Raw genomic sequence first — 13,072 nt, forward strand, 5'->3', positions numbered from 1 at the left:
GTTATGCCTTTGTCCCAACACTGCACCAATGGCATGGTCACTGGCATCACACATTAATTCGAATGGTAATGTCCAGTCTGGTGCAGAGATGACTGGTGCTGTGACCAGCTTGGCTTTCAGGGTCTCAAATGCCTGCAGGTTGCTTAGAGGTTTTGCAATTTTTGAAAAATCTTTTATGAACCTCCTGTAGAATCCTGCATGTCCCAAAAAGCTTCTTATTGCTTTTATATTGGCTGGTGGTGGTAATTTTTCAATCACCTCCACCTTGGCTTGATCCACCTCTATTCCCTTGCTTGAAATTTTGTGTCCAAGGACAATTCCTTTATCACCATAAAGTGACATTTCTCCCAGTTTAAAACCAGGTTAGTCTCTTGGCACCTTTTCAGCACAAGTGCTAGATGACCAAGATAGGAGCTGAATGAGTCTCCAAATACTGAGAAGTCATCCATGAAGACTTCTAGGAACTTCTCTACCATATCAGAGAAGATGGAGAGCATGCACCTCTGAAAAGTTGCAGGTGCATTGCATAGACCAAAAGGCATTCTTCTGCAAGCAAATACGCCAGAAGGACAGGTGAATGCTGTTTTCTCTTGATCTTGAGGGTCTATTGCAATTTGATTATAGCCTGAATAGCCATCCAAAAAGCAGTAATAATCATGACCCACTAGTCTTTCTAGCATTTGGTCTATGAATGGTAAAGGAAAATGATCATTTCTGGTGGCTGTATTGAGCCTTCTGTAGTCAATACACATACGCCACCCTATAACTGTTCTTGTAGGAACTAGTTCATTCTTTTCATTATGAACCACTGTCATGCCTCCCTTCTTGGGGACAACTTGGACAGGGCTCACCCAGGGGCTATCAGAAATAGGATAAATAATCCCAGCCTCTAGTAACTTAGTGACCTCTTTCTGCACCACCTCCTTCATGGCTGGATTTAGCCGCCTTTGTGGTTGAACCACTGGCTTGGCATTATCTTCCAATAGGATTTTGTGCATGCATCTTGCTGGGCTAATGCCCTTAAGATCACTTATGGACCACCCAAGAGCTGTCTTGTGTGTCCTTAGCACTTGAATCAGTGCTTCCTCTTCCTGTGAATTTAAAGCAGAGCTTATGATCACTGGAAAAGTGTCACCTTCTCCTAGAAATGCATACTTCAGGGAGTGTGGTAGTGGCTTGAGCTCGGGTTTAGGAGGCTTATCCTCTTCCTGAGGAATTTTCAGAGGTTCTTTTATTTCCTCTGGTTCCTCCAGATCAGGCTGAACATCTTTAAAGATATCCTCTAGCGCTGATTCGAGACTCTCAGTCATATTGATCTCTTCCACCAAAGAGTCAATAATATCAGTGCTCATGCAGAAATTTGATGTGTCTGGATGCTGCATAGCTTTGACAGCATTCAACTTGAACTCATCCTCATTGACTCTCAGGGTCACTTCCCCTTTTTGTACATCAATAAGAGTTCGTCCAGTTGCTAGGAAGGGTCTTCCTAGAATGAGAGTTGCACTCTTGTGCTCCTCCATTTCCAGCACTACAAAGTCAGTGGGAAAGGCAAATGGCCCAACCTTGACAATCATGTCCTCAATTATGCCTGATGGATATTTAATGGAGCCATCAGCAAGTTGTAGACATATCCGGGTTGCTTTGACTTCTTCAGTCAACCCAAGCTTTCTGATAGTGGATGCAGGTATTAGGTTAATACTTGCTCCAAGGTCACATAGAGCTGTCTTGGTGCAAGCACCCTCTAATGTGCATGGTATCATAAAGCTTCCCGGATCTTGAAGCTTTTCTGGTAAGCTTTTTAGGATGACTGCACTGCATTCTTCAGTAAGAAACACTCTTTCAGTTTCTCTCCAATCCTTCTTATGACTTAAGATCTTTTTCATGAACTTAGCATAAGAGGGTATTTGCTCAAGTGCCTCTGCAAACGGAATCTTTATTTCAAGAGTCCTGAGATAGTCTGCAAAGCAGGCAAATTATTTATCCTGTTCCGCTTGGCGGAGTTTCTGAGGATAAGGCATCTTGGATTTATATTCTTCAACCTTAGTTGCTGCAAGTTTATTTCCTACAGAGGTGGTTAGAGAAGCCTTCTTAGAGGAGTTACTATCAGCACTCTCAGGTGTCTGATTCCTCATTGGCGTTTGAACGCCAGGATTGGGTGCAGGATGGGCGTTTAACGCCAGCTTCCCACCCTTTTCCGGCGTTTGAACGCCAGAACTGGGCAAGGAATGGGCGTTTAACGCCAACTTTTCCCCCTTTTCTGGTGTTTGAACGCCAGAAGTATTCCTCTCTGGGCTCTTATTGTCCTCAGAAGGATGTTGGGCAGTGGTTTGGTTATCATCTGTTAGTTGTTCCTTTCTTGGCTTTTTGCCACTTTGAACTGATACATTCAGTGTCCTCCCACTCCTTAATTTAACAGCTTGGCATTCTTCTGTTATCTGTTTAGATAGCTGCTGTCTTGTTTGATTCAATTGTGCTTCCATATTCTTGTTAGCATTTTTAGTGTCTTGGAGCATCTCTTTAAATTCTGCTAATTGTTTTGTCATAAGGAGTAATTGCTGATTAAGCTCAACAATCTGTTCTTGAGGATTAAGATCAGTAGTTACTGCCATAGCTTCTTCTTTTGTAGAGGACTCACTGTTTGAGTACAGATGTTGATTTTTAGCAACTGTATCTATGAGTTCTTGAGCCTCTTCAATTGTTTTTCTGATGTGAATAGATCCACCAGCTGAGTGATCTAGGGACATCTGAGCTTTTTTTGTAAGCCCATAGTAAAAGATGTCTAATTGTACCCACTCTGAAAACATTTTAGAAGGGCATTTTCTCAGCATCCCTCTGTACCTCTCCCAGGCATTATAAAGGGATTCATGATCCTGTTATTTAAAGCCTTAGATGTCCAGCCTTAGCTGTGTCATCCTTCTTTGATAGTAAAATTGATTCAGGAATTTGTCTGTTAATTGCCTCCATGTTTTTATGCTTGATGTGGGTTGGTTATTTAACTACCTCTTAGCTTGATCTTTTACAGCAAATGGAAACAATAATAATCTGTAGACATCCTGATCCACTTCTTTATCACGTACTATGTCAGCAATTTGTAAGAACTGTGCCAGAAACTCAGTAGGTTCTTCCTGCGGAAGACCGGAATACTGGCAATTTTGCTGCACCATGATAATGAGCTGAGGGTTTAGCTCAAAGTTGCTTGCTTTGATGGGAGGTATACAGATGCTACTCCCATATGCAGCTGTAATGGGGTTAGCATATGACCCCAGAGTCCTTCTGGACTGCTTACTTCCACTTAGGTCCATGATGGAGAAAAGAGAATTGATATGAATTTTTTTTATTTTAATTAAAAGTAACCGAAATTAATAAAATAAAATAAATGGAAAATAAAATAAAATTTCGAAAACTAAAAGAAAATAAAATCAAAGCAAATTGAAAACTAAACTAATTAATTGATTAAAAAGATTTTGAAAAGAGCAATCAAAAAGATATGATTGAAAATTATTTTGAAAGAGATTTGATTGAAAAGATATGATTCAAGAAATTAAAAAGATTTGATTTTTTTTTTGAAAAAGATTTGAGAAAAAAAGAAATCAATTTTTTTTTTGAAATTAGAATTTTGACTTGACTAAAAAATATGATTTTGAAAATCTTTGACTAAGTTAATGCAAAATTTCGAAAATTATGAGTAAAATAAGGAAAGGATATTTTTTTTTATTTTTTAATTTTTAATGAGGAAAGAGAAAAACAACAAAATGACACTAAACTTAGAAATTTTAGATCAAAACATAGAGAACAAACAAGAAAACTTTGAATGTCAAGATGAACACCAAGAACACTTCGAAGATCAAGATGAACACCAAGAACAAATTTTTGAAAAATTTTTAAGTAAATAAAAGCACAAAAACACCAAACTTAAAATTTTTAGAAAATCAAACACAAATTTTCGAAAATTTAAGGGAAAACACAAAGAAGACACCAAACTTAGAATTTTTAAAGATCAAGAAAGAACTAGGAACATGCAAATTCGAAAAATTAAAAGAAAATAAAAGCATGCAATTGACACCAAACTTAAAATATGAAACTAAACTCAAATAAAAGACTCTAAACCAACAAAAATAAAATATTCCTAATCTAAGCAACAAGATAAACCGTCAGTTGTCCAAACTCAAACAATCCCCGACAACGGCGCCAAAAACTTGGTGCACGAAATTACAATCACACTTTTGTAACTCCGCACAACTAACCAGCAAGTGCACTGGGTCGTCCAAGTAATACCTTACGTGAGTAAGGGTCGATCCCACGGAGATTGTCGGCTTGAAGCAAGCTATGTGATGAGCGGATAATTTATACGCTTTTTGGCATTGTTTTTTGTGTATGTTTTTAGTAGGATCTAGTTACTTTTAGGGATGTTTTTATTAGTTTTTATGTTAAATTCACATTTCTGGACTTTACTACGAGTTTGTGTGTTTTTCTGTGATTTCAGGTATTTTTTGGCTGAAATTGAGGGACTTGAGCAAAAATCAGATTCAGAGGTTGAAGAAGGACTGCTGATGCTGTTGGATTCTGACCTCCCTGCACTCAAAGTGGATTTTCTGGAGCTACAGAACTCAAAATGGAGCGCTTTTAATTTCGTTAGAAGGTAGACATCCAAGGCTTTCCAGAAATATATAATAGTCCATACTTTGGCCGAGTTTAAACGACGTAAAATGGCATTGAACGCCAGTTCTACGCTGCAGTCTGGAGTTAAACGCCAGAAACACGTTACGAACCAGAGTTGAACGCCAGAAACACGTTGCAACCTGGCGTTCAATTCCAGAAAGAGCCTTTGCATGTGTAACATTCAAGCTCAGCCCAAGCACACACCAAGTGGGTCCCGGAAGTGGATTTATGCATCAATTACTTACTTCTGTAAACCCTAGTAACTAGTTTAGTATAAATAGGACTTTTTACTATTGTATTAGACATCCTGGATTGTATTTTTGATCCTGTGATCACGTTTTTGGGGCTGCCCATTCGGTCATGCCTGAACCTTTCAATTATGTATTTTCAAACGGTAGAGTTTCTACACTCCATAGATTAAGGTGTGGAGCTCTGCTGTTCCTCATGAATTAATGTAAAGTACTACTGTTTTTCTATTCAATTCAACTTATTCCGCTTCTAAGATATTCATTCGCACTTCAACATGAATGTGATGAACGTGACAATCATCATCATTCCCTATGAACGCGTGCCTGACAACCACTTCCGTTCTACCTTAGATTGAATGAGTATCTCTTGGATCTCTTAATCAGAATCTTCGTGGTATAAGCTAGATTGATGGCGGCATTCATGAGAGTCCGGAAAGTCTAAACCTTCTCTGTGGTATTCCGAGTAGGACTCTGGGATTGAATGACTGTGACGAACTTCAAACTCGCGAGTGCTGGGCGTAGTGACAGACGCAAAAGGAGGGTGAATCCTATTCCCTTATGATCGAGAACCTCAGATGATTAGCCATGCTGTGACAGAGCATTTGGACCATTTTCACAAGAGGATAGGATGCAGCCATTGACCACGGTGATGCCTCCAGATGATTAGCCATGCAGTGACAGCGCATCGGACCATTTTCCAGAGAGGATGAAAAGTAGCCATTGACAATGGTGATGTCCTTACATAAAGCCAGCCATAGAAAGGAGTAAGACTGATTGCATGAAGACAGCAGGAAAGCAGAAGTTTAGAGGGACGAAAGCATCTCTATACGTTTATCTGAAATTCTCACCAATGATATACATAAGTATTTTTATCTTTATTTTCTATCTACTTATTATTTATTTTCGAAAACTCCATAATCAATTATTATCCGCCTGACTGAGATTTACAAGATGACCATAGCTTGCTTCATACTAACAATCTCCGTGGGATCGACCCTTACTCACGTAAGGTTTATTACTTGGACGACCCAGTGCACTTGCTGGTTAGTTGTATCGAAGTTGTGACTGAAAAATGATTTATTAAGACGTGCGTACAGATTTTTTGGCGCCGTTGCCTGAGATCACAATTTCGTGCACCAAGTTTTTGGCCCCGTTGCCGGGGATTGTTCGAGTTTGGACAACTGATGGTTTATCTTGTTGCTCAGATTAGGTAATTTTCTTTTTGTTTTATTTTCAAAAATATTTTAAAAAAAAATTTCAAAAATTTCTCCTTTGTTTTTGAAAAAAAAAATTTTAAAATAAATGTTTTCAAAAATATATTTTTCTTCAGAATTTTTATGAATGAATTCTAGTGTTTCATGATGATTTGTTGAATCCTGGCTGGCTGTAAGCCATGTCTAATATTTTGGACTGGGGTTTCAACTTATCATCACAAGAGCTTGTTGATCTTCACACACTTAGTTGCTCTATACATGGAAAGTATCAATATCTTCTAAAGCTTGGCTGGCTATTAAGCCATGCCTAACCCTCAGATTGGAGCTTTGGACTAATATTGAAAGATTCCTGGAATTCGTATTAAAAATTTTGAAATCCTTATTTTTCTTTTTCAAATGATTTTCGAAAAATATAAAATAAAAATCCAAAAAAAATCAAGAAAATCATAAAAAAAAATATTTTGTGTTTCTTGTTTGAGTCTTGAGTCAATTTCGAGTTTGGTGTCAATTGCATTTTTTTCTAAAAATTATTGCATAAAATTTTCGAAAACATCATGCATTCATAGTGTTCTTCATGATCTTCAAGTTGTTCTTGGTAAGTCTTCTTGTTTGATCTTGATGTTTTCTTGTTTTGCATCTTTTCTTGTTTTTCATGTGCATTTTTGCATTCATAGTGTCTGAACATGAAAGATTTCTAAGTTTGGTGTCTTGCATGTTTTCTTTGCATCAAAAAAATTTTTCAAAAATATGTTCTTAATGTTCATCATGATCTTGAAAGTGTTCTTGGTGTTCATCTTGACATTCATAGCATTCTTGCATGCATTCATTGTTTTGATCTAAAAATTTTCATGCATTGCATCATTTTCATGTTTTTCTCTCTCATCATAAAAAAATTCAAAAAAATCAAAAAAATATCTTTCTCTTTTTCCTCTCATAAAATTCAAAAATTTGAGTTGACTTTTTCAAAATTTTTTTAAATCTAGTTGTTTTCTATGAGTCAAATCAAATTTTCAAATTTTATCTTTTTCAAAATCTTTTTCAAAAATCATATCTTTTTCACTTTTCTTATTTATTTTCAAAAATTTTTAAAATATTTTTCAAAAATCTTTTTCTTATCTTTACCACATAATTTTCGAAAATTACTAACCTTTTTTCAAAAACTAATTTCGAAAATCACTAACCATTTTTCAAAAATAATTTTCGAAAATTCTCTTTCTCTCTCATCTTCTTCTATTTATTTATTCATCTACTAACACTTCTCTTCATCTCACATCTCTGCTCTCCTCACCCTTGTGTTTCTTTCTTTACATTACATTCTTTTCTTCTTCCACTCACCTAAGGGAACCTCTATACCTGGGCAAAAAGGATCCCTATTATTATTTTTTTGTTCCCTCCTTTTTCATATGAGCAGGAGCAAGGACAAGAATATTCTTGTTGAAGCAGATCCAGAACCTGAAAGGACCCTGAAGAGGAAACTAAGAGAAGCTAAATTACAACAATCCAGCAAGAACCTTTCAGAAATTTTCGAACAGGAAGAGGAGATGGCAGCCGAAAATAATAATAATGCAAGGAGAATGCTTGGTGACTTCACTGCACCTAATTCCAATTTACATGGAAGAAGCATCTCAATTCCTGCCATTGGAGCAAACAATTTTGAGCTGAAACCTCAATTAGTTTCTCTGATGTAGCAAAACTGCAAGTTTCATGGACTTCCATCTGAAGATCCTTTTCAGTTCTTAACTGAATTCTTGCAGATTTGTGATACTGTTAAGACTAATGGAGTAAATACTGAAGTCTACAGGCTCATGCTTTTCCCTTTTGCTGTGAGAGACAGAGCTAGAATATGGTTGGACTCTCAACCTAAGGATAGCCTGAACTCTTGGGATAAGCTGGTCAAGGCTTTCTTAGCCAAGTTCTTTCCTCCTCAAAAGCTGAGTAAGCTTAGAGTGGATGTTCAAACCTTCAGACAGAAAGAAGGTGAATCCCTCTATGAAGCTTGGGAGAGATATAAGGAACTGACCAAAAAGTGTCCTTCTGACATGCTTTCAGAATGGACCATCCTGGATATATTCTATGATGGTCTGTCTGAACTAGCTAAGATGTCATTGGATACTTCTACAGGTGGATCCATTCCCTAAAGAAAATGCCTGCAGAAGCTCAAGAACTCATTGACATGGTTGCTAATAACCAGTTTATGTACACTTCTGAGAGGAATCCTGTGAGTAATGGGACGCCTCAGAAGAAGAGAGTTCTTGAAATTGATACTCTGAATGCCATATTGGCTCAGAATAAAATATTAACTCAGCAAGTCAATATGATTTCTCAGAGTCTGAATGGAATGCAAGCTGCATCCAACAGTACTCAAGAGGCAGTTTCTGAAGAAGAAGCTTATAATCCTGAGAACCCTGCAATAGCAGAGGTGAATTACATGGGTGAACCATATGGAAACACCTATAACCCCTCATAGAGAAATCATCCAAATCTCTCATGGAAGGATCAAAAGCCTCAACAAGGCTTTAATAATGGTGGAAGAAATAGGTTTAACAATAGTAAACCTTTTCCATCATCCATTCAGCAACAGACAGAGAACTCTGAACAAAATACCTCTAATTTAGCAAACTTAGTCTCTGATCTATCTAAGGCCACTATGAGTTTCATGAATGAAACAAGGTCCTCCATTAGAAATTTGGAAGCACAAGTGGGCAGCTGAGTAAAAGGATCACTAAAATCCCTCCTAGTACTCTCCTAAGCAATACAGAAGAAAATCCAAAAGGAGAGTGCAAGGCCATTGAATTGATCACCATGGCCGAACCTGTAAGGGAGGGAGAGGACGTGAATCCCAGTGAGGAAGACCTCCTGGGACGTCCAATGATCAATAAGGAGTTTCCCTCTGAGGAACCAAAGGAATCTGAGACTCAACTAGAGACCATAGAGATTCCATTAAACCTCCTTATGCCATTCATGAGCTCTGATGAGTATTCCTCTTCTGAAGAGAATGAGGATGTAAATAAGGAGCAAGTTACCAAGTACCTTGGTGCAATCATGAAGCTGAATGCCAAATTATTTGGTATTAAAACTTGGGAAGATGAACCTCCCTTGTTCACCAATGAACTAAGTGATCTGGATCAACTGACATTGCCTCAGAAGAAACAAGATCTTGGAAAGTTCTTAATACCTTGTACCATAGGCACCATGATCTTTGAAAAGGCTCTGTGTGACCTTGGTTCAGGGATAAACCTCATGCCCCTCTCTGTAATAGAGAAATTGGGAATCTTGGGGTGCAAGCTGCTAAAATCTCATTAGAGATGGCAGACAGTTCAAGAAAACAAGCTTATGGACAAGTAGAGGACGTGTTAGTAAAGGTTGAAGGCCTTTACATCCCTGCTGATTTCCTAGTCCTAGATACTGGAAAGGATGAGGATGAATCCATTATCCTTGGAAGACCCTTCCTAGCCACAGCAAGAGCTGTGATTGATGTTGACAGAGGCGAATTAGTCCTTTAATTGAATGAGGACTCCCTTGTGTTTAAAACTCAAGGTCATCCTTCTGTAAACATGGAAAAGAGGCACAGTAAGCTTCTCTCAAAACAGAGTCAACCAGAGCCCCCACAGTCAAACTCTAAGTTTGGTGTTGGGAGGCCACAACCAAACTCTAAGTTTGGTGTTGAACTCCCATATCCAAACTCTAAGTTTGGTGTTGGGGAGTCTCAACAATGCTCTGAACATCTGTGAGGCTCCATGAGAGCCCACTGTCAAGCTATTGACATTAAAGAAGCGCTTGTTGGAAGGCAACCCAATTTTTATTTATCTAATTTTAATTTATTTTTATTGTTATTTCATGTTTTATTAGGTTCATGATCATGTGGAGTCACAAAATAAATATAAAAATTGAAAACGGAATCAAAAACAGCAGAAGAAAAATCACACCCTGGAGGAGGATCTCACTGGCGTTTAAACGCCAGTAAGGAGCATCTGTCTGGCGTTCAACGCCAGAACAAAGCATGTTTCTGGTGTTGAATGCCAGAAACAACCAGCATCCTGGCGTTCAGATGCCAGAAATGCACAGTGAAGAAGAGCTGGCGCTGAACGCCCAGAATAAGCATCAGTTCGGCGTTTAAACGCCAGAATTGCATGCAAAGGCATTTTACATGCCTAATTGGTGCAGGGATGCAATTCCTTGACACCTCAGGATCTGTGGACCCCACAGGATCATCTCAGCATCTGTGGACCCCACATGATCCCCACCTACCACCACTCAATCTCTTCCCTCTTCTCAATGTTCATCCTCTCTTCCAAATAAACACTCTTCCCCAAAACTCTTCACCAATCACCTCAATCTCTCTTCCCTATCACTACTTCACCACTCACATCCATCCACTCTTCCCCATAAACCTACCTCATAAACCCCACCTACCTTCAAAATTCAAAATCAATTTCCCACCCAAACCCACCCATATGGCCGAACCTTAACCCCCCTCCCTTCCCTATATAAATCCCTCCATTCTTCTTCATTTTCACACAACACAACCCTCTCTTCCCCTTCTTGACCGCATACACCTCTCCCTCCTCTCCTCCATATTTTCTTCTTCTTCATCTATTCTTTCTTCTCTTGCTCGAGGGCGAGCAATACTCTAAGTTTGGTGTGGTAAAAGCATAAGCTTTTTGTTTTTCCATTACCATTGATGGCACCCAAGACCGGAAAATCCTCTAGAAAAGGGAAAAGGAAGACAAAAGCTTCCACCTCCGAGTCATGGAAGATGGAAAGATTCATCTCCAAAGCTCATCAAGACCACTTCTATGATGTTGTGGCCAAGAAGAAGGTGATCCCCGAGGTCCCTTTCAAGCTCAAGAGAAATGAGTATCCGAAGATCTGACATGAAATCCAAAGAAGAGGTTGGGAAGTTCTAACAAACCCCATCCAACAAGTCGGCATCCTAATGGTTCAAGAGTTCTATGCCAATGCATGGATCACTAGGAACCATGATCAAAGTAAGAACCCGAACCCAAAGAATTATCTCACCATGGTTCGGGGGAAATACTTAGATTTTAGTCCGAAAAACGTGAGGTTGGCATTTAACTTGCCCATGATGCAAGGAGATGCACGCCCCTACACTAGAAGGGTCAACTTTAATCAAAGGTTGGACCAAGTCCTCATGGACATATGTGTGGAAGGAGCTCAATAGAAGATTGACTCCAAAGGCAAGCCGGTTCAACTAAGAAGATTGGACCTCAAGCCTGTGGCTAGAGGATGGTTAGAGTTCATCCAACGCTCCATCATCCCCACTAGCAACCGATCTGAAGTTACTGTGGATCGGGCCATCGTGATTCATAGCATCATGATTGGAGAGGAAGTAGAAGTTCATGAAGTCATCTCCCTTGAACTCTACAAAATAGTCGAAAAGTTCTCCCCCATAGCAAGGCTAGCTTTTCCTCATCTTATTTGCCATCTATGTTACTCAGCTGGAGCTCTCATAGAAGGAGACATTCCCATTGAGGAAGAGAAGCCCATCACAAAGAAAAAGATGGAGCAAGAAAGAGAGCCCATTCATGAATCTCAAGAGACACGTGAAGCTCATCACCATGAGATCCTGGAGATGCCTCAAATGCATCTTCCTCCACAAAACTATTGGGAGCAAATCAACGACTCCCTAGGAGAATTAAGTTCCAACATGGGACAACTAAGGGTGGAACATCAAGAGCACTCCATCATCCTTCATGAAATTAGAGAATATCAAAAAGCAATGAGGGAGGAGCAACAAAGACAAGGAAGAGACATAGAAGAGCTCAAGGACATCATTGGTTCCTCAAGAAGGAAACGCCACCATCACTAGGGTGGACTCATTCCTTGTTCTTACATTCTCTGTTTTTCGTTTTCCCTATGTTAAGTGCTTATCCATGTTTGTGTCTTATTACATAATCATTAGTCTTTAGTAACTTTGTCTTAAAGTTATGAATGTCCTATGAATCCATCACCTCTCTTAAATGAAAACTATTTTAATTCAAAAGAAGAAGAAGTACATGAGTTTCGAATTTATCCTTGAACTTAGTTTAATTATATTGATGTGGTGACAATGCTTCTTGTTTTCTGAGTGAATGCCTGAACAGTGCATATGTCTTTTGAAGTTGTTGTTTAAGAATGTTAAATATGTTGGCTCTTGAAAGAATGATGACAAGGAGACATGTTATTTGATAATCTGAAAAATCATAAAAATGATTCTTGAAGCAACAAAAAGCAGCAAAGAACAAAGCTTGCAGAAAAAAAATGGCGAAAAAAATAGAAAAAAAAAAAGAGAAAAAGCAAGCAGAAATAGCCAAAGCTCTTAAAAACAAAAGGCAAGAGCAAAAAGCCAATAGCCCTTAAAACCAAAAGGCAAGGGTAATAAAAAGGATCCCAAGGCTTTGAGCATCAGTGGATAGGAGGGCCTAAAGGAATAAAATCCTGGCCTAAGCGGCTAAACCAAGCTGTCCCTAACCATGTGCTTGTGGCGTGAAGGTGTCAAGTGAAAACTTGAGACTGAGCGGTTAAAGTCAAGGTCCAAAGCAAAAGAAGAGTGTGCTTAAGAACCCTGGACACCTCTAATTGGGGACTTTAGCAAAGCTGAGTCACAATCTGAAAAGGTTCACCCAGTTATGTGTCAGTGGCATTTATGTATCCGGTGGTAATACTGGAAAACAAAGTTCTTAGGGCCACGGCCAAGACTTATAAAGTAGCTGTGTTCAAGAATCAACATACTAAACTAGGAGAATCAATAACACTATCTGAACTCTGAGTTCCTATAGATGCCAATCATTCTGAACCTCAATGGATAAAGTGAGATGCCAAAACTATTCAAGAGGCAAAAAGCTACAAGTCCCGCTCATCTGATTGGAGCTATGTTTCATTGATAGTTTGAAATTGAGGGACTTGAGCAAAAATCAGATTCAGAGGTTGAAGAAGGACTGCTGATGCTGT

The 13,072-nt window shown here is 38.8% G+C and overlaps 1 non-coding gene across 1 annotated transcript; it reads right to left on the minus strand.

Annotated features, from left to right (window-relative positions):
* Nucleotides 1–8,058: 8,058 nt before the first annotated feature.
* LOC148553304 (small nucleolar RNA R71) lies at nucleotides 8,059–8,166 on the minus strand. The gene has a single exon (XR_015892700.1). It is a non-coding gene; the product is annotated as a small nucleolar RNA R71 (small nucleolar RNA).
* Nucleotides 8,167–13,072: the final 4,906 nt, after the last annotated feature.

Source organism: Arachis ipaensis, chromosome B7 (genome assembly GCF_059453495.1).
Source record: "Arachis ipaensis isolate K30076 ecotype BB chromosome B7, ASM5945349v1, whole genome shotgun sequence".
NCBI lineage: Eukaryota > Viridiplantae > Streptophyta > Magnoliopsida > Fabales > Fabaceae > Arachis > Arachis ipaensis.